Raw genomic sequence first — 22,956 nt, 5'->3', positions numbered from 1 at the left:
CTGATAAGTAGTTTATTGATTGCTTACCAAGTTCTGGGCTCTGTTGTAGGCACAGTGTTTACATTCACTCATTTACTCCTTACAAAAACCCTAGGAGACAGACACCAGTATTGTCTCCATTCAATGGAACAAGAGACAGCAGCATAGAGAAGTCAAGTACCTTGTCCAAGGTTATATGATTATTAAGCAACAAAACCAAGGTTTGATTCTAGAGGCTCTCAACCACTAGACTCATTTATGTTGTAGCACTATACCCCTATTTTATTCCAAATTAATTTTAAAAAGTAAATAGAGGCACTTAGCTGGAGGATAAGGGTTTTGGAGGGCGTTATTTGGAGAAGTTGCCTCAGAAAAAGAAACTGAAATCTCTTTTGGGGTGCACAGGTAAGGAGCAAAGATTTCTGAGAAGGAACATTTAGAAATAATTCCATGCAGCAGAAATAAGCCCTCTAGTGCCCTTCTTTCATTGCCTCACATTTTTATGAACTGAAATGTATTCCGCTCACACAAACCACTTCAACATCTTTTGTTTTTAATCTTTTCGACATAGGAGAACAAATTTAACTATGAGATTCTGTTTCTGTTCTGTACATGTGGAATAATTAAATTTGCATCCCACTTCTGCATTAGATTTGCTATTTGAAGGGAAATGTATCAATTGGACACGTGCCCCATGATTTCTAGTCTGCAAATAAGGCATTTGAAAGAGGGGGAAGGAAAGGCAACATCTTTCTCCCTAGCAATAATCACAGTAAAATCTTCACTTAGTGACAGCTTGTTTCAGGCTGGATTAATTCCCATTTGAGAGGGGCCAAGGGGCAGAGAACTAGAGGGAGGAAACTGGAGAGAGGCAGAGCATAATTATGGAAAGCCCCAGAGGACTCTGAAAGAAGTTTGCAAGAGAACTGAACTGGCAGATAACCTGAAAAGGACCTTGGTCAGGAAGCCCGGGGACCTCTTTGAGTCCCTGGCTTATTTCCAAGGTTGTAACATCCTTTTCCATATAGAATCCAGGAACTTGGCCTGACTCATCAAAGATACTAATGTAGTAGAAAACAATTAATTGATGCATGGGTTTGGGAGTGAAAAGATGAACTTGGATTTAAATCTCAGTCCTGCCACTCTGTGTATGAAAAAAAGTGTAAGGTAGTTATTTCTACCTCCTATTGAAAGTTCCCCGCCCTCCCCCTCAAAATCTGATAACACATAAAAGCTCTTGACACATGTTAGGTACTCAATAAATGTTTTCCTAATTTCTGTTTCCTTTCAAGGTCATTCCTACATTTCTATTCCTTGAAAGTGCCATTCATTTTGTTTAAATAAAGTGTACTTCTAAAAATAGGGGTGATGGGGAGAAATTGACACAGGAAGAGACACTGGTCACTTAAATGGCAATAGTCTAGGCATTTATAGGGGTAACATCACTAGTTTCTAAGGATATTGTATTTAAAAAAAATAGCCTCTCACCTATTGATTCCCTGCATTCTCCTACTGACCTCAGCATATCTTTCTTTTCTCTGGTGTTTTCTACTGTTCCGAAGTTGAATATGTAAAGTTTTTCTTGTATTGAAGTTGAATATGTAAGCTTTAACCATTTTGATTTCTACTAGCTTGTAATCCACAGGAGATCAGAAATCGCCTCACTGGTTAATGCCTATATCACTGACTTGTAGCCTATAACTTAGAATATGCTTAAAAATCATGTGTAGAGTGAGTAAATAAATGAACAAGTGAGTGAATTATCTTTCTCCCCTATTCTGGTCTTCCAAACCTAAGGTTTTTGAAAGAACATGGAAAGAAAACAATAAAAAATGTTGGTCTGCCTGGGGTGAAATAAAGACCGATTCTTAATTGCTCAAAGAGTCATTTGAACCTGTTCCTCCTCAACCCAAAATCTGGAGATAAGAATTGCTTTCTGAGTAAAAATGGAGTGTTTTTTTAAAAATGATTCCTTCTACATCAACCTCTAGCCAGGTCAGTGAAATGTAGAAACAATGACAATAATAATATTTTTTATAATCGAAAGTGGGTTTTCTTTTGTGTTTTTTTTTGTTTTTGTTTTTGTTTGCTTGTTTTGGAAACACAGTCATCTCAAGCATTTAGTCTTCCTTGCCTTCTTCTCTCTTCTCAGTCCCCATGCAGTATGGAGCATGGGTGAGAGAAACCCAGAACTGAAAGCAGGGAAGCCAGTTAAAGATGACAGCAGTTGTCTGGGGGACCTATGATGGCAGACTTGACTAGAATGGGGACCAAGGAAATAGAAAGAAGACAGGCTTGAAATATATATTAGAACTAGACCTGAAAGAACCTGGAGAGCTTTGGAGGTGCGGATGAGAAAAAAAGAATGGCATCTAGGAGCTGTTCTGAGTTAACAGGTAGATGTTGGTGCCATTTACTGAGACTGGAAATATTGAGGGAGGAAGAGGCATTGTGTGTGTGTGTGTGCGTGCGCGAGTGTGTGGAGGAAGGGGGCTGGTGACATCTGAACATCACTATGGTTTACTCTTTCTATTTGGAAATACCAGTTGTGATGCCTGTCCCATCACAGAGGAAATTTCTATTCGACAGCATTATGAATCTAGAGTTCAAAGACGAGCTCTTGATCGGCAGTGAACTTGAGCTTCTTCAACAGAAAGGTGGTATTTACAGCCATGATATGGGATAAATCTCCTGCTTAGGAAATCATATCCTCTTCTCTTTTGAACATAGACCAGATTCAGCCAAGTCCAATGGGTATTTGAGTTTCAAAAGTAGACTCATATATATCCCTCTTGCAAACAAAAAGAATAATACGCACCCTAAATGCTTGGATTGAAGAGAACATAGTAGCAGAAGTTAAAACTTTGAAGGCAGTGTTCCTGGAGCTAAACTTTAGGAATGGTTTAGAAATTTGTGGAATACCCTTAGACTCATAGAACCATAGGGTTTCAGGGTTATGTAGTAGCTTAGGAAACTTTTGGACTGTTATCCCTTTGGAGAGTAACTCTGCGCAACATGGCCGGCAAGTTACCAAAATGTCAGTGCTTGTACATTTCCAGTGACTGGGGGCTCACCACCTTGTGCCATAGTTTGATTGCATTTACTTTTATTATTTGGATCATAAAAAAGTAGCATAATTGTCTTTTCCCATGACAATGCTGTAGCTATGTGAAGACAGTTATTATGTATATCCCTCTTTTCACAAGCATTCATATCACTAGGTTATTTTAGTCTTTTCTCCTAAGTCATGCTCATTTTAGTTCCCTTATATCCCCCCTCTAAATGAGCTACAATTTTTGTATGTAAACCTCAAAAGATTTGTATTTTAAGATGTATTATAATGATGTTGAAACATTTCTGATGGCCAGCAGATGGGACATTCAGTATAAAGAGACTCTTGGAAGTTTTGTGTGATGACAAGGGTAAACTAAAGGTCACAGACATAAGTCAAATGTTTCTTAATAACTGTGAGTTTGCTGTCATTTTTACTGTACCTATTTTTGATCTTCTTTTTCTTAGGTAACTCCCTTTAACATTTCATATAATAAGGGCTTGGTGATGATGAACCACACCTAAAACAAAAACAAGAGCAAACTAGGCAAACAACTAGAACAGGAACAGAACCATAGAGATGGAGATCACATGGAGGGTTGTCAATAGGGGAATGGGAGAGGGAGAGGGGGGGAAAGGTACAGAGAATAAGTAGCATAGATGATAGGTGGAAAATAGACAGGGGGAGGGTAAAAATAGTGTAGGAAATGTAGAAGCCAAAGAACTTATAAGTATGACCCATGGACATGAACTATAGTGGGGGAATGTGGGAGGGAGGGGGTGGGCAGGATGGAGTGAAGTGGGGGGGGGGGAATGGGATAACAGTAATAGCATAATCAATAAATATATTTAAAAAATGTTTCTATACTCCCTTACAACTATTATAAGTGCATGGGATCATTTATTTTCCCAATTATGGGAAATATTTTAAGTAGTTATCTTACGTTTTGGCCTCAGCTGACAGAGTAGGAATTTTCTGTTACGCTTTAACTCTCTGGCCACCTACTCACTTTCTTCTTTCTCCCTACGGGAAGTAGGAGATACTAATCTAAGAACTACATTTTACAAGTAGGCAAAGACACTGATAAAAAACATCAGTGTTTATAAATTTGATCCTACCCTCTCTAGCCTTTTATCTGTTTATGCAGAGAGCAAGTCCACTGGGGTGTGCAGGATTGAACATGTCCTATTTTTTCTGCTTTGCCTTTGAACGGACTAGCCAGGCAGATCATTCATGTAGCTGGCTGGATAATAAACTGACTACTCTTCAGAACGTCCTTAGTTTGCTCTCCTTTTGCAGGACTTGTCTGAATATATGGATTCGAATGTAGAGATCTGAAAGAGGAGGGAGGTTTGAGGCCTGGTTTAACTTCATATTTAAGTGATAATTTTCACTTCCACATTTGCCAGAGCCCTACAAAAAGAGACCTGGACATTCACCCAGTGATTTATAAATAGGCTTTGCTTCTGATTTGGTTAATTTTATTTTAATATCTATGACATTGGTCAAAACTGCCATGGGCAGGCTGGTGAGTAGTAGTCCAATTCCCCCCACAACAAGCGCAAAACATTATTCTCCATCTTCCACAAGTGAACCTCATTGATGAATCTTCCTGATTTATACAAATTCACATTGATTTCCTTTCTCTATTCTCTTCATACTTTATAGTCTATAGCCATAGCCTTAAGTGCTGAATTATTTTCTGCCTCAAATATTATAGTAACTGTTTTATGTCATCTAATTAAATTGAAGGTAAAACTAGTTATTATATTTGAATTTTTTGTAGTTACCTAGTGAGTAAACACGAAGCTGACAATGTAAGTCCACAAAGACATCTTGATATTATATCTGAAAAATCATCATTTGACATTAAAATTCACATATATTTTTTAAGTGTAAATCTCTTTTTTTTTTAAATGTAAATACTGTCCACATATATAAAGTCATTACACTGGTAAATGACATCAATAAAATACCTGGTGGGGCATTTTAATTGTATCAAACGTAAGATGGACTTGCCACATTTAATTTGAAAAATTACTCTTCCTCCAAAAATCTAAAGAAAATTGTTATTTTGTTGTTTTAATGCAAACCCAGTCATCCCCCCAGCTCTTGCCCCTGCCCCTGCCCCTTATGTTTCTTATCCCTTCTCTGCCCTGCTCTGCTCTCACCATCCCTTTGCTGTCCATACCTGAGTTACATGCCAGGGAGGAGCATGCAAACTATTTCTAGTTGTCAAAATACAGTCCATCAACAATTCTTATGTATTGCACCTAAATGAATCCATTTTAACTGAGGAAGTAGATGCATCAATTTAAGTAGAATATTTTTGACAGTTTAATTCAATTTAAGTCCACTTTGTTCAATTAGAAGGGATCTGAGAAGGAGCGTAGGAGGATGGTGGGGGTGATAAACATGTCCTATTAGAGGAAAACAAATGTGCTTCTTCACATTAAACCTGTCTGTAGACATTTTTACTTTAAAAAAGCGACATCATAACAAGTTGTTAATTTATGTTCCCTCAACAAATGGTGGATTACTCACTTCATTTTATATTGCTCTTTCTTTGCTTTTGGCTGGATCCTGGCGGTGCTGAGGGATTACATGGAGAAGGAGAGAAAGACAGACTCTTTGTCCAACTTGAGAGTTGGCTACATTATCTTGGTCATGATTCATTGAATGAAGCTTTTGCTAAAAGGCTTGATCAATGAATGTATAATGGCATTGACATTTTCAGGCTGGAGTGTGGGTTTGAGATGAGAAAGCTATGCTATACAGCACTTTAGAGCATCTAAGAGTTTTGGTCTATCTTAATATACAGCATTCAAAGAGTGTTCGTCATGGTCGGATTTTTGTAAATGAATCTGACACACTACAAATCTCTGCAGGAAAACTATAAGGCAGCAATCAGACATAATAATGCCTACAAAACTTTAGAAAGTAAAGTCAGTGAGGTCAACAGACTGGAGCAAGGCAATAGGGAGTGGTAGGGGCTGGGTCAGACTGGAGAGCCTACGTTTCACCTGAAAGGAGGCGTGGAAGTATACTTAGTCCTTGCTCATTGTTGTCACGGGGAAAGTTCAGGCACAGTTGTATTGAAGTTTCCTGGTTTTTGAAAGAATATTTAAAACTCCATATCCATATGTAAAATGTTCCAGTTTTTAAATGTTGACTCAGGTCATATAAAACATGTGCAGGGCTGAATTTCATTCATGTACCTCCCTTATGGGCTACTTTCTAGAGCATTATACGGAGCTAGCAAGTAGATGCTCTGCTTGACACCACTTCTCTCCTGTGTCCGTGGCAGATGCTGCTCCTTGGTTACAGCGTTCTTCCCCACAGACTCTAGAGATAACTTAAAATTATTCCCAACAGGAACTGCAGGCAGCCCCTAACAACCATTCAGAGTTGGTGAGCAAGAAGACATCCCAGACAACGCAGACTTAGCCATTGTATTCAAAGACTTTATCATGCATGATAGAAGATTTTAAAAACTTGAATAAAGAATTGTCAGACACCAAATTACTATAATTATGCCTCATTATTTGATTGTCTTGTTCAACTTATAAATCATGTTCAAATATATTTTTTCTAATTAGTCACTAAGATCCTTATAAAGTAGCACAGAAATTGTGTCCACATTAAAATGGAGAAAACAGATGTCCAGAGAAGTTAAGTGAGTAGCCAAATGTCACACATCTAGTAATTAGAGGCATAAAAAAGAGTGGTAGCCCAGGTAACCGGAGAGCTGTATATAAAAACTTGAGGAGAAAAATCCACAGGGAAAGAAGAATTAAACTCACGGTACTGAAACAAAAGGAAGCAGCGGAAGTTTCCACCGAGGAGTCTGTTAACCTACCTACATCACCTTTAATTACCAAGTAAGCTGGGGAAACAAATGTCTGGACTTGCCAAGTAAACCCACATCATTAGAATTAAATGACCATTCCTTATACTTTATGGTGATTTTTCTCATAATCTCTCTTTGGCATTAACCAGAGATTTGGTGGGGAAAGAGTGAGAGAAAGCAAGCAATACTGAGACATTCAAATCAGAGAAGGCAGCACGTTTATTGTTCCTTCTAACGTGTATTTTCTACCTGGGTAATTGCATTGCCTGTCCACTGTGCTGACCATTCAAGGGTTTGTCTTGTGGGATTTTCTAAAATAATTAGCCCGGCTTCTTCCCTTGTTTGAGAGAGAATCATTTGATGGGGGCATAACTGTCATTGATCCTTCCATCAAAAAAGAGTTGATTAACCCCTGTCACCATTCCTCAATTACAATGGTGCTGTGATGATGATGAGGAGGAGGAGGAGGAATCATTATATTTTTAATTTTTCCTACTTGTACATTTTTAATGAACTATAACATGCTTTAACGTACTGCTTTATATTTGATTGTCACAAAAACCCTGTTAGGTAAACAGAGCAGGTGGTATGAGTGGTAGAAAAATCGATGTTTGCAATCTTCACCAATTAAATGTCAAAATCAAATCAAATAAGAGCAATAGCAGAGGCTAACATTTGCAATACAGAAACACAGACAGGGTGATCTTAAGACAAATACTGCTAGACACAGTAGAATTGTCCAACAATTCAATAGTTCTTGGAACCCCAAACACGCACCCACTCCCTTCAGTTTAGTAACTGTTGGCTTTTAGAGTTAATTCTTAGATCAATAATTCTTAATGGTTAACAGAGGTGATTATATTAGAACTAGCCAATTACCCATGCTGATTTTTAGAGAATGTGGTACTATTTGTGCATAGGATAAAGTATGGAATTTTTTTCAAAGTATTTTTTTTCTTAACCCAAATTTTATAACATCTTTGGAATATGTTTTTGTGTGTGGTGAAATTCTTCATTTGTGGTATAGTCCCGAATGTTCATTGTCAGAAAAATGGGATTTGGCTCCGTTCTCTAATTACTATTCATGCAAATAGTTTTCCGAATGAAAAGTAGTCTTGGTTACTTTTAGTGATTCCATTCATTTGCATGATACCTACATTCTGGCATCACTTATGCCAACCCCCAAGTCCCATTTTATTGAAAACCATTCTATTTAATACTTTGAACTTATATCTCATATTCTTTTAATGAATTTACATCAAGAGCACTTGTCATATTAGCCTAGACAAAACTGTTTTAATGGGTTTCTTATGTAAAAAACTGTACCTTTTACTTGTGAAGTTAACAATACTCTTATTAACGCGGGATTAAGCAGCCCTTTTAATTATTTGATCTACCCATTTATCTATACTACCAGCCATGCATCCACTCACCCATACGTCTGTCTATTCATTCAAGTTATCACTCAAAAGTACTTACTGAATGCTGGCTATGAGCTTGAACCTGGTGAACAAGGCACAGTCCCTGCCTTTCGGGGGCTTATTGTGTGGTACACAGATCTCCACTAAAGTGATGTATGTTGAAGCACATGCGAATTTTCAAAAATAATGGACACAAATGCAGATTCAGTTTGTCTTAATGTGAGGCTCAGGCATGTGAACTTGAAAACAAACAAAACCAGATGATTTTGATGTACAATACAAAATAAGCATTGGATTATTAATCTCATACCTGTAACGAATATTAGTATTCCTGTTTTCCCCACTGTGATAGCTGAAATGTAGGATGGCTTAATAGAGTTTTCAGGGTCACAAGCTAGAAAAAAAGATGAGAAACAGCTTGCTTTAATACAAACATTCTTCTTCCACCTGCAACGTTGTTTTCACATTACTCACTCTTATCAAAATACCGCTTTCTATTCTTGACAAAAAAAATCAAACTTGAACCTGATCAGCCTGCGAATTTATTTTTATTTTTAAAACTTTATCTTTATTGTATTTTTATCCATTACTCTTAGTCCCTTTATATTCCTCCCCCAACCACTCTATGAATTTATGGTGTATACAAAGTCATAGAGAAATGGTGAAGAACATCACCAAATAAGATAAGCAAATATTCAGATTATGGGAAATGCTATAGAACATTTATTATTATTATTATTATTATTATTATCATTATTATTACTATTAAAACACATAGCCTAAAGATATGGAGGGGGTCTTACAGAGTAAAAGAGACTTAAGGGATATGTTTACTGATTAAAATGTGTGGACCTTACTTGGATCCTAATTTAAACAACATATAAAAATATGAAACAGGAAACTTTGAACATTATCTGATATTGTTAAAAGTTTTTGTTAATTTCTTTTAGATCTAGAATATTTTGTTTTTTAAAACATTATTATTTTGTTAGAGATGCCTAGTAAAATATTTATTAAAAGATTTCCTTTAAATAATCTGGGTGGAGAATGATTGTGGTTATGTATAAAAGAGGACGGACCATGGATTTAATTGTGGAAGCCAGAGGATTCATATTTGTGAGCTTCTTTCTACCTTGGTATGTATTCACCATTTTCCCATAATAAAACCCTTAAAAAAACGGCACTGCCTGGAAGAAGAGTAAAGCCCACTTAAATCTGAGGCCACGGGCAGTGCTTAGACCCAGAGATTCGCACAGAATTTGAAATTCCGTGTTTTTGGAACAGTACAGATGGCAAGTGGAACAAGGTATGAATCTCTGCCTCCCTTCCTGTCCTCTCCACTTCCCTCTTCAAGGTGCTCAAGTTGTTTCATTCATGATACACCGTGCCATCATCATCAACCCCCACTTCTTTCATTTCCAGTCAATTTCTATGGTCTTTCAACTGCATCTTCAAATATCTTTTGATGTTTAAGAATTGCAAGACTTTCTCCTCCACCTCTACTGCCACTTGTTTAATCCATGATTGCCTTCCTGCTGACTGTATATTCTAACCACATTCCTTTCCCGAATGTGAACCTTTGAACACATAAATTTGATTTTATCACAGTTCTACTTCATACTTTCTAATGGCTTGTTACTATACTTGGTAATAACTTATTTTATTACAATCTCATTAAAATATAGGAGGTACTACATAGTGAAGTCTCTGTCCAACTCTCTTATCTTGCCTCTTCCTCAGTGCGCTTCAACCTTCCCATATGTGATAAGAGATATGCATTTCCAACATCCTCTCCTCATGGCCCCCGATCATCTATCCATTGCAGTAGATTGTCCAAATTTTTCATCGCTGTCCATATTCATGTTCCTTTCCATGTAAATCTGCAATGCCCTTCCACACTGGGTCAGAAGTACTTCCTTGTCTTCTGACAACAGCTTTGGCTACATAACATCTTTTAGCCAATAAAATGTGGTGAAAATGATACTGGCAGTCTGAGACTCAGCCTTGTTTATTCTTCTTTGTGCCCTTGTGCCTAAGCACCCACTGTAAGAACATGCCCAGGCTGACCTGCTGATCTCAGGAGAAGGATAAAGGCACAGGGTACAGAGTCCCCTCTCCCCCAATCTAGATCAGATTCAAGAGGTAAATGAAAGGCTTACTGATATATGATGTTGTAAGCCTGTAGCTATTTTTTCCACATGGCATTGTCTTGTCCATAATCAACTCTCTCACCTTGGAGATAGCATTTGCTAACTCCTACCATGTCTCTTAGGATTATGGTGAAAAACAAAAACCAAAAAAATCATAAGAGTGTTGACCAGCTCTGGATCTATGACTTGGAAGTGGTTTGAGCTAAGAGAGTCACTTCACCTTATAGAAAGTCAGTTTCCTTAATTAACTGAGGTTTAAAAACTCCCTCTCTGCCTCCCTTTTGTGAAAATAGACTACAATATAGGATGCAAAAAATGAGTTTTACAAAGTATGAAGCACCTGAGTTCTGTGGTTCAAAAGACACTTTCCCTCAATTCCGCCTTCTAGTACCTCCATCTACGGCCAACCTGCTGGGCGTTAGCTCCGCGTCCGAACCATGACAACCTGTCTGGGCCCAGAGTATTCCTTTACAGGTGGGATTTGTGGCCTTATAAGTTCCGAATAACTGTCTGATAAAGAGTCTTACAGGTCTGAGTGGTATCTAACTTCTAGTAGCTGGAGTAACTCAGTTATTTTCAGAGATGTGGTGCCAGCAGCCAGAGAACATGTGGATTGCGTGGGTTTTACCAAGTGTGCCAACACCACCATCAGGCTGGCCCTCTCTCAAGTTTCTGTCTGCTGCACAAATCTGCAAAAACTAAACTGAATTGATGGACTATTTACCTTTTTTAAAAAAATTGTTTTTGATTTGCTAAATTTGTTTTCCTAGGTACATAGAAGGGAGGGAAAGCTGATCTTAGCTCTGTGGAGATTAAAGGGAGTTAGCACCACTTTTTAGTTGTCCAAATTAAACCTCCTATGGTGTCTATGTTCAGATTTGTGTATGTGTATGTGCAGGGAAGGGAGGTGGATGTTTGGGTGAGAATAGAGGGAGTAAACCAGAAAATAAACCTTTTCTTTTTTTTTTTTTGCTAATGTCAGGAATTTTAGAATTTAGTTGAGAACAAAAAGCCCCTCAAAACGACTTCAAATTTATCAGATGCTTCCTGGTTATTCACACTTCTCAGAGATTGAACATAGTATTCCCATTTGCCTTACAAATATTTGTTTTTTCCTTCCCCTCCCTTTTTCTGCTACAGGCTAATTACACACACACACACACACACACACACACACACCCCTTTCTTGACAACTCATTCTTTAAGCCTTGATTGGACAATAGTGCATAGTGGTTAAGAGTTCAAGTTTAGACTACATGACTGAGTCATCTAGGGCAAGTCCCTTAACCTCTGGTTCACACAGTGTCTTCTTGTGAAAAAATAGGATGGTAATAATAGAGTCTATCTTATAAACTGAGAATTAAATGACTCAGTGTATAAATGTGCTCAGTGCTTGGCACACAGATTATCCTGTTCCTGGAAGTCTTTCCAATCCCTAGTAGGGACAACTTTTATTATATCATAGCACTTGTTTTCTACTTATTTCCCATTAGACTATAATCAGGGGGAAAAACATAGCAACCAGTGTTTTATACCAAACACTTAACGTAGTGCTGGTCATATAACTGGCACTAACCATTTTGTGAGGTAGAACCATACAATTGGACAAGATCTTGAAGGTCATCTCCTCTAATCTAGTTCACTGCTGGACATTGTCCCTTTCTTTATACCTTATCTTAAGCTTGAACACTCCTGTGAGTCAGAGTTCTGTGCCTGCCAGATATATTTCTGAAGAGGTCTAATTTTTAGAAGAGCATTCTTTACATTGAAGCCACTTTTTCCTGTAAGTGTATGACCTCTCACTGTTTGGATTAGGTCTACTATCTTCAGCTACACACATTGCCTTCAACATAACTCTTCTTCAGAATTCTGATAGCACATATTGTTTCAGCAAAGCCCTTTCTTTGGCAGATTAGCCATCCAAAATTTCTTCTATCGCATGTTATTCTGCACAGCTGAAAACTCAAGACCATTACATAGTTCCTCCATAGGCAGCTCACTATTGATTTCAATTATGTACATACAAGTATAACAAACACTTTCCAAAGCATAATCTAGGGAATGCTATCTCCACAGATGTTAGAAGATATGGACAAAAACATTTAAAAATTTACAATAAGTTTGGGAAATGCTGTGGTGAACAATATTAAATTGTTTTCTGTAAGATTTCTCAGAATTTTTAATATTCTAATGTGCTTTGTGAATCTCCAAAGGCTCTTTCAGTCTGCCGCTTGTCTCAAAGTTATTTGACCAAAGAGATGATTTGCTGTTGTCCTAGGGCATCTTACATGACTGCTGTTCCATGGAAAACACATTTAGAGATGCTAAACCAATATTGGCATAAAGTCATGATTAGATTTTCTATTATCTGTTTTTTTAAATCAATTTTTACTTGTTTTTTAAAATAAACGTTTAATTTTAGATTTATAAAATTATTTTGAAGATAGTACAGAGAGCTTCTGTATACTGCATACCTTGTTTCTTCTATTATTAATATGTTGACATATGGCATATGTCACAATTAACAAACCAACATTGCTTTATTCTTATTAATTAAATATGCTTTATTCAGATTTCCTCTTTTTCCCTGATGTCCTTTTTCCTGTTCCAGGATTGAATCCAGGATATCACATTACATTTAGCAGTCATAGCTCCTTAGGCTCCTCTCAGTTCTGTGGCAGTGTCTCAGATTTCCCTTGTCTGTGATCAACTTGACAGTTTTTGTGGAGGACTAGCCAGGTATTTTGTAGAATGTGTCTCAACTGGGTTTTATCTGATGCTTTCTCTCAGGCTGGGGTGGTGTGTTTTTGGAGAAAGACCACAGAGGGAAAGTGTCATTCTTATCACACCACATCAAGGGGACCTACTATCAATCTGTCTTATCACTTTGATCACTTGGCTTGAGGTAGTGTTGCCAGGTTTCACCGCTGTAAACTTATCATTTTCCCCTTCCTTTCCATACTTAAGGCCTGAGGAGTCATATTCCATTGTAACTTGTTCCCATTCTGTAGAATTGGACTTCCTTCCAGTCATGAAAGTCCTGTAACATACCACTTCATCAAACTATTTTCCTTTCTTTATTTTTAACCTATTAAGTCCATAGCCTGTAGACGAGCAACATCCTCCTGTATGAAAGTAAATGAACAAACAGGCAATCCCCCTTTACCCTGCACTCCCTTCTCCAGCAACCAGTTTCAATTATTTCCTTGGAAGGCTCTCGCCACCTCCCCAAACAGCTTTTCTTTACTCTGTCTCCTTCAGATTTTCAACCTCTTTCCTTTCCTTCCTCCAAACCCAGACTCAGCTAAAAATTATCTTGCCAATTTTACCAGTATTTTCTAATTTCACATCTACTGATCAATTTTCTTGACCTTTTAATGTATTTTTTTAGATTTTATTTATTTATTTTTAGGGACAGGGGAAGGAGAAGAAGGAAATGGAGAGTAACATCAATGTGCAAGAGAAACATCTATTGGTTGCCTTTTGCACACCCCCAACTGGGGACCTGGCCCACAGCCCAGGCAAGTGCATTGACCAGGAATCAAACTGGCCACCTTTTGGTTCACGGGGTGATGCCAAACCCACTGAGCCACGTGAGTTGGGGCTCATCTTATCTTCTTAATGACATACTCTCTGATGCTCTGTGGCCTGTCTGACCACTGCACTTACCAAATATCTCTATCAGCTCCTCAGTTGATTCTTTCCCTAAGATGTCAACCCGGAGGTTTTTTTTAAAAAATTTCTCTAATTTGCTCCATCTATATATCTTTGGGCAATTTCATCTACTTGTGGGGTGATATGAGCTGCAAATCTGACTACTCATGAATTTATGCTTTGGGGCAAAACCCCTTTCTTGAGCTCTGTATCAACACACACAAGTGCTTCATAGATGCCATCAAAGGGGTGGTGGCATGGCATGGTCAGCACTGCGTCAGTATTTCCAAAACATTCCTCAGTGTGTTTCCTGTCCCGCCTCCTCCAGTTGTTCTCATCTGCACTCTCTGGCATACTCAGTTTGTTTTTCCACGTGTTTCTTAGTCTGGCATTGATATTAGCAGACACTGAAGTTAGAGATGGGGACTTATCCAACGCTCCTGAACCCTCATTTCCCACCAGCTTTAGAAGCAGATGTTGCACGTGCTTGCTTTGCTGTGAGAACTTGGATTTCCCTGCAGCCCATCGTTGCCCTCAGTAAATGCCCCATTTACTGACAAGTCTTGTTTGGTGTCCAGTACCCTCTGCAGTTCCAGTCACAGGCATGGGAACAAACACCCTTTGCCAGAACTCTAAAGCAACTCTCAGGATTCAGAGTTGGTGGGAGAGCAAACTGTTGAATGTCAGACATTCAGAGAAAGCCGTGCCAGTCAATAAGTTCCCAAGGAGATTCCATTTTCACAAGTTACTCATGAAGCCTGCAGAAGAGATAGAAGAGCTAAGCTTTTTCTGGATGACTATTTGATAAAAGTAAGTTTAAAGGTGCTGAGAAATTTAGCATGAAAAAGAAAAAACTCTTTTTCACCTACAATGAGTCACTTCTGTTGTCTTGACAGCACTGACTGAATAATTTGAGCTGAAGGGATGAAATGGGTGGGGAAGCTTTGCTTAATACATTCTTCTCCCCCATTCTCCCGCCTCTGAGACAGCACATTAATCAGCCTCAGTTGACTGTTTCATTTCTCTCTTAAATAGTACCTGTACCAAATGTGAGATGATGCATGTGTTTAATTCCTAGAAGAGATGGCTCCAGATACAGAGTTCATGGGATAAAGGATGTAATTATAGAAGTGTGGTTGAAGGAGGCAGAGGTGGGTGTGAGGATGCTGGAGTTTTATTTATTTTGTTTTAACTGATTTCTTGGGTATCCTGGAATATCAATTCTCAACTAACAAGCTGGAATAGGTCTTACAGAAAACTTAGTCCAAATCCCTGATTTTACAAATAGAAACTGAGGACCAGAGAGATAAAGTGATAGTACCAGCATAAGGGACTCAAGTCTTCTGATTATTTTTTTAAAGATTTTATGTACTTATTTCCAGAGAGAAGGATAGGAGGGGAGAGAGGGAGAGAAACATCAATGTTGCCTCTTGCATGCCCCTTACTGGGGACCTGACCATGTGCCCTGACTGGGAATCAAACCAGTGATCCTTTGGTTCAAAGGCTGACACTCAATCCACTGAGCCACACCAGCCAGGGCATGTCTTCTGTTTCTTATCCCAGCAAATGATCTGTCATTTGGGTTGAAATCATAGCATGTTCCTTAGGATCTGTCTTCTCAGCATATAATCCTTGCTCAATTCCTTGCCAGTTGGCCACTATTTTATTAAAAATGCTCTTGGGATAATGGCAAGTTCATAGCACAAAATCACCCCTACTTTCTGGGCATCCTGAGCAATTTACACAGAGGACACTCACATTTTTTCATGAGAGTTTCTTCTGTGACAACTACCTTAGATACTTTTTAATTACTTTGGAGCTGACTCTACTTAAAATTCCCGAGTTTTGGATTCAGTGGTGTGTCAGTAGATGTTTAACGACTGGTTCTCTGGGGTAGATGGGGGAGGAAGACCTGATTTGTAGTGTTTGCTGATGTCCGTGGCTTAAATACTCCCAATATGGCCTCATTCAAGCTACCAACATAAGTCAGGGACTACAAGTTAGGAAGAAATATTGATTTCTTATGTTCCCCTCTTCACAAATTTATCCATCAGTTTTGTTTAAATGACTTCCACCTATTTTACTCCAGTTCAAAATTGCTCTTTAGTTTACATCCAGCATTTCCACCCATTATCGGCTGTATACCTTGTTATGTTTATACGTGACTCAAATTATTGTCCTCCCACATCAACCCTGCCCCTTCAAATTTATCATTTGCAGCATCACCAACTTTCTGACAAAAGCTCAAGATGCCACACCCTTAGCTCTTAACTTTTCATTCATCTCGCCTCTACATCTAACTTGTACCTGAGCCCTATTAAATCTACATACACGTTAACTGTTGCATTAAAACCCTCATTGTCTGGATTGATGAGTTCTAGATTATTTGCACTGCTGAAATGAAACCTGAAGTACTCTCCTGCTTCAAATATCTCCTTTAACATATATGAGTCAATTTTTCTCAACGTAAGAACATTTAAGTTTTCACAACTAAAATACCTCCCATGGTATGTATCACTTCTATACCGAGGACTCACTTCTATAGCTCAGAAGTATGGCATGTGGCTGGGTCCTCTGCTCAGGGTATCAGAAGACTCAAATCAAAGTGTCATCCAGACTGAGTGTAATTCTGAATCCTCTATGAAAAAACAAGCAAAACAAACCCCCTCCCATGCTCAATCTTGTTGACAGAAATCAGTTCCTTGTGTTTATAAAATCAAGGTTTCTATTTACTTCCTGGCTGCCAATCAAATGTTGCTCTTAGCTTTTAGATGCTGCCTACATCCCTGGCTACATGGTCACTTCCATCTTAAAGCCAACAACAGAACATCAGATTGTTCTCATGCTTCAAAATCACTGACTTCCCCTTCTGCCACCAGCCATTTTATTTGAAAGGGCTCAGTGATTCAGATGCGCTCACCTGGGCAATCTCTCTGCCTGAAGGTCTACTGATTTGGAATTTCAATTGTGTCTGAAAGATCCCTTCCGAGCACTGCTTACATCAATGTTGATTGTATCACTGGGAGAAGGTGTATGTTCACCAGAGGACAGGAATTCAGGGGGCCTATGTCAGCTTTCTGCCTACAGTAGCATCTGTTGATCCTGTGTTTGGAAAACTTTGGTTTTTCTCTTCCTTGCCATTGTTTAGGTCAGAACTTCAAGGTGAGCCATATAGAGGCTTTATCTTCACAATCTTAAAATCCCATGCTGTCTTTCCAGCCTGTTTATATTAACGCCTTGATGGTTTTCTTCACAGTAATTATCCATTTTTGTTTCATTTGTTTGCTCGTTTGTGCCGTCATTTTCTTTCCTGCCAGATATAAGCTCTGTGAAGGCAAAGAGAGATTTCTGTCTTGGCCAGAAATTTATCATTAGCACCTATACTGTAAACCCTAGTAGTTAAGTTTTTATTAATATACTTAATGATTTATTTATGTATAATAAATATATTAATTGAGTCATTTAAGGCTTGATGATGACATGTAAAGATCTGAGCAAAGGACACTTCCACTCCTCATAGAAATATCTCCTATATTGTCCTCTGAAATGGGCCATAGTCTAGGTAGGAGTTAATTACCTTTTTTATTCCTTTCTTTTTCCTATTTTTATTGTTGGAATTTTCAAATATACACCAAAGTACAGGTAGAGTACAATAAACGCAAGTAATCCTGTAATTCACTTTCAAATATTACCACTAATATTTTCCAGTCTCATAACATTTAAAGTCTCAGCTTCTTTTCCTAGAATATTGTAAACCAAATCCCAGACATCAAGTCATTTATTTTCTAAGTAATTTGCTATATTTTATACATAACAGAGATGGAAATTTTCTTAATATTATGAAGTATTATCTAATACTCAATACATACTCAAATTTTCTAACTGGTATGTTTGAATCAGATTATAAATAAAGTCTACATATTGCATGTTATGTCTTTTAAACTTTTTTAATTCAATAATTGAGGCTGTTATTTAAAAACTTGCCTCAATTATTGATTTATTTGTCAGGTATAGTGGCACAGCTTCCAAAAATGGCTGACTACTAATTCTACTTTATCTACCTTGGTTCTCTCTTGCCTGTGCTATTGTTCATTGCTCCTAGGCTTTTAAGTAGACAGAATTAGGAATTGTTTAAGAAAAAGTATCATAGCCGGGGGGGGGGGGGGGGACAGTGGGAAGAGGGGATTACAGGAACTACTATAAAGGACACATGGACAAAACCAAGGGGGAGGGTGGAGGTGGGTTCAGCTGGGGTGGGGTGGAGGGATGGGGAGAAAAGGCATACAACTGTAATTGAATAACAATAAAAATTTAAAAAATAAAGAAGAAAAAGTATCATGAATTTATATGATATTTCCAACTCAAATTTTAAATTGAGTTTTTTTATATAACTTCTTCGATTTTATAGTTATATATTTATTATGCTGACAATCTTCATCCATAATCAACAAAATTTCCATTATCACTTATTTGCATGTATATACATGTATGCATATGTATATATTATAACTTTAAAAAACAGTATCAACATTACTGTTAATAACACTAGTGAATGTGGTTTAAAGATTACTTTGTAGATTTTGTCCTTAGAAAATATATCATCAGGGATAAAATAAATCAGATTTCTGTATTATAAAATCACTGAAGTTAAAGTTTATTTCTCTGTTGCAAGGCAGAGTGGTTTGGTTCATTTGTTAAAATATGTTTTTATTTCTTTTCTTTTTAAATTCAATTTTGTTTTTAATTTGTAAAATATTTACATGGTTCCAAACTTAAAAACTATAAAAGGAGATACATTTATAAAACTATTATTTTCTTTTGTGTCCCTCCCTCTACCCTGCTCCCTTCCTGGTCCTATAGCTAACCATTTTGATTAGATTAGAATTATTTATTTTTTATCATTTGTATGTGTGTGTTCACAAGCATGTGTATGTTTCCTTTAAGATATAGAGAAAGTAGCACACTTTAAATTCTGATCCTTATCTTCCTTTTCCCTCTCTACTAAGAATATGCCTTGGAAGTATTTCCAAATCACTATGAAGAGATCTTATTTATTCTTTTTACAATCTTATAGTAGTCCATTGTGAAAACATATCATGGTTTATTACTGAGAGACGTGGATATTTTTAATTACAAAAAATTAGAGGCAATCTTATTGTAATTGCAAAAAGAGAGATATAATAAATATGTGTACATATCATTTTATACTTTGACAAGTTCAACTAATTTTTGACAAATCAGCTGCTATGAATAAAGCTGCTAGAATCCCTGAATCTTCTCTCCCCCTGCTTTTCCAAACAGACCTTCCTCTCCAAGGAAGACTATTTACTGGCTATGCTGTGTGAACTCTATGTAAAGCCCCACTTCATAATTCTTAATACCTACCGAAATTACTTCTTCTCACTTCTCTATCTAGCCATATTTTATTCAATATTCAGGTCACATATTGAACTCCAGCTTTTCCATATATTGCCCCATGACCAATTCATCTACTGTTGCATTATTTCTGCTTTGGAATTGCATAACAGGATTACTCCTCTTGGAACATAATCAGTAACCATCTGTAGTTTTATTGAGATGCGGCAAATGTCAGTGTCATATTATTACAATGAAATATTAAGTAAGGTAGAAACCATCACATTTTTCTGTATCTTTCATAGATTCTACCATTGGATTGATTACAACATAAGCATGCAGTAAAAGTACTTACTGAATTGAATTAAATCAAATTGAATTGATTCTCCTGGATCATCAGTATTTTCTGGGGCGTGATAGAGAGTGATTCTACTCTGAGCAAACACACCTTTCTGGAGCACAAAGTAGAGTGGAGCTGTTCTTAAAAAAATGATTTCAAGATATGTCTTACACAACAAAGAAAATCACTGGTCCTATAACCAGAAAGATGAGTGACAAGACAACCAGAGGGGGACATTACTATCGGTTTGATTTAAAGTTCCTCACCCTATGTGGCATGCATAATATAATAAAATAAACCCATGTTTAAAAATTTCTAGGAACCATAAAATGTCCATAAACAAAATTCAACACTGAGCAGAATCATTGTATAATAGCAAAGAGAAACATAAGTTTTTTTTTTTTTTATTGTTGACTTTTAGAGAGAGGAAGTAAGAGAGAGGACGGCCGGGGGAGAGATACAAAGAGAAACAGTGATTTGTTGTTCCACTTATTTACGTATTCATCAGTTGGTTTTTTGTATGTGCTCTGACTGGAGATCAACCCTGCAACATTGGTGTACATGCCTTGACTGAAGACCAAACCCAAAACCTTGGCATATTGAGACGATGCTCTATAATCAACTGAGCTACCCAGCCAGGGCAAAACATATGATTTTTGATCAGTTGAACTGACTTTAAATCACAGTTTTGTCACTTTCCAGTGATGTTACATTGGACAAAATACTGAACCTCATTGAGAAAAGGGAAGGGTTGAATATCACAAAATATTTGAATGTGATTATTGACTAAGCATTGCTAGTTATAATTTCATAAGTAAGGAAGTAAAACCAAGATGAAATTACTCCCATAAAAACACACAAAAAATCAGTGACAGTTTTTTTAATTCAAACTCAGTATATTTTCAGATCCAGTTGCACTTCTACTAAGCCTCCAATCTGTCACTGCACTGCTTCTTTGCACTGATGAGGTTCCTTTGGATTGCCTTCTTGCACTAGTTTCAATAAAGCAAATAAACTGATACACCGTATCTAGTCACTATGGACTTGCCTGCTGTATTTTCACCTGGCATTGGTATACTGTCTTTGTTTCTGAGCTACTAGGTGTGGAATTTCTTTCCTATAAGAACCCGAGCTTTGGCCTGTCACTTCATGGTATGTGGGCCAAAACGATCACTTCCAGAGTCATGAACTGCAATCACTTTAAGTCGTCAACCCACAAGTGAAAAGTTTTGAATCTCATAACTTAGAGTCAAGTGGTCTCTCCAAGTCAGATGTTTTTTATTATGTTTAAAACAACAGTATAGCGTTCTTTAGCTCCTCAGGCTTCCAAGTCTCCAATGTCAGTTCCTGAAGTAACTAGAAAACCTGCCAAAGCTGACCTTCTTTAAACAACATATCTCTCTTTTTTCCAGAGGAAAACTGTAAAGATCAAGTCACAGCTGCATAAAGTACCTAATTAAACAAGTGTAAGAAAGCAGAGAAAGGTCAGGTTGTCAAAAATCATTGCTGTATCTTTACTGGATTGTATTTAAAGACTGATTGTGGCAAAGAAAATAACTCAATAAGGTGTATGAGACTGGAATAACAAATGAAGTCAAGGGGCATGGTTCTGCCTGGCATATAACAAAAGATTTTGTGATAAAAATCAAGGAAATAAACCAAGGGAAATGAAAGGGAGAGACTATGTGGAGAGCAAAACAAAGAGCTAATATTAATATGGAAAAGAGGTTCAATAGGCCAAGTTCAAAGAGGAAACAGGACAAATTACAAACGATAGTTCATCTACTTGAATTTTTTTTCTTCTTAAACCAAAGTGTGAAAATAATAGGTGTGTGAGAGATGGTGCAAGAAGAGGCAACTGTGATTACACAATCATGATAAAATAGAAAAAGGGAAAATCAAGTATTTTAAATCAGTAAAACATATTCCATCAGGTGTGGAGAATGTTTTTAATTACCCGTAATGACTCCGAGCTTCCTAGATTGCATTTGGTTTATCTGAGGGGGCTTATAGGCATTGTTTCTCTTCTACCCATCCTTTCAATGTCAGCTGACGTTGGAGAGACCTCTAAAGAGCCCCCCCCCCATGGAAATAAAGTACAAAACCATTGCTCCGAATGAGCAGCGTCTGCCTTGAGAAAGAAGGAGGCAAATTTTTTTCTCAAATCTACATTATTTTTTGAAATAGTGTAGACATAGGTCCGTGGGAAATTCTGTGGGGTGCTAGTTAGCATCTGAGTGTAATTTTCAGTTCAGGGCACTCTTTCCTGAATCTCTGAGGATGCATAATCAGAAGGGTAGGCTTTGTAACCTCTGGGGATGCGGTACTTGTATTTTTGTAATTAAGCTGGAAAATATATTTTGCCTGTTGTTTGAAAATACCTATCAATTCAAGGGAGAAAGTATACAAGAACATTCACTACCTAAAACAAATAGGATTGCATGCAGGTGTGTGTAAATATTTCTTTATTTATTCTGGCAGAGGTCCTTAGGTCTTTATTTTTCCCAATAACATCATTTAAATATTTATAAATTGAGCTATAATGGAATCTATAATTTGAAAAAATAGGAGAAAATATATGTTGATTAATGTGAAACATGAGAATTCTGCCTTTCTTCCTGGTCTGTCAGAATGGCATGGGTCCCATCTTGCCATGAAAGCCGACAGTGCATTCAGATAGTTCACTATTGCAAGTATAATTACAGTTTGTTGTAATTTCTGCTTAAATTAATCCCTGGCAAAGTTGATTTATTTTGTAAATCAGTGCATCTAGAGGGTGTACTGTGTCGCATTATGGGCCTTTGATATAGAACCTTTGTTTTATAACAGGGAAAATAATTAGCTTTTGGATAAGCTTGAGTTGTGAAGTTAAGCGCTATCCGCTGTGCTGAAAGAAGTTATTAGCGCTGAGTTAATGAAGGCACTCAGCCAGGCTCTGCCACCTTACTAATTTGTCTCTTTGGGATTTTAGTAAAATTAAAAATAAAATAAGCACAAAATAAGATAAGTGTTATAGTACGAAATAGTAAATTTGTTGATAGACTCTACAGAGGCCCCTGAAAAAGCTAAATTTAAGGGAAATTTTCATTTACCTAATAGTTTGTTGGCATCCAAACATTATTTCCCTTAGTGGTGTTGATAGAATCATTTAGGCA

This window comes from Desmodus rotundus, chromosome 1, assembly GCF_022682495.2.
Source record: "Desmodus rotundus isolate HL8 chromosome 1, HLdesRot8A.1, whole genome shotgun sequence".
Taxonomy (NCBI): domain Eukaryota; kingdom Metazoa; phylum Chordata; class Mammalia; order Chiroptera; family Phyllostomidae; genus Desmodus; species Desmodus rotundus.
This window is presented reverse-complemented; position numbering follows the sequence as displayed.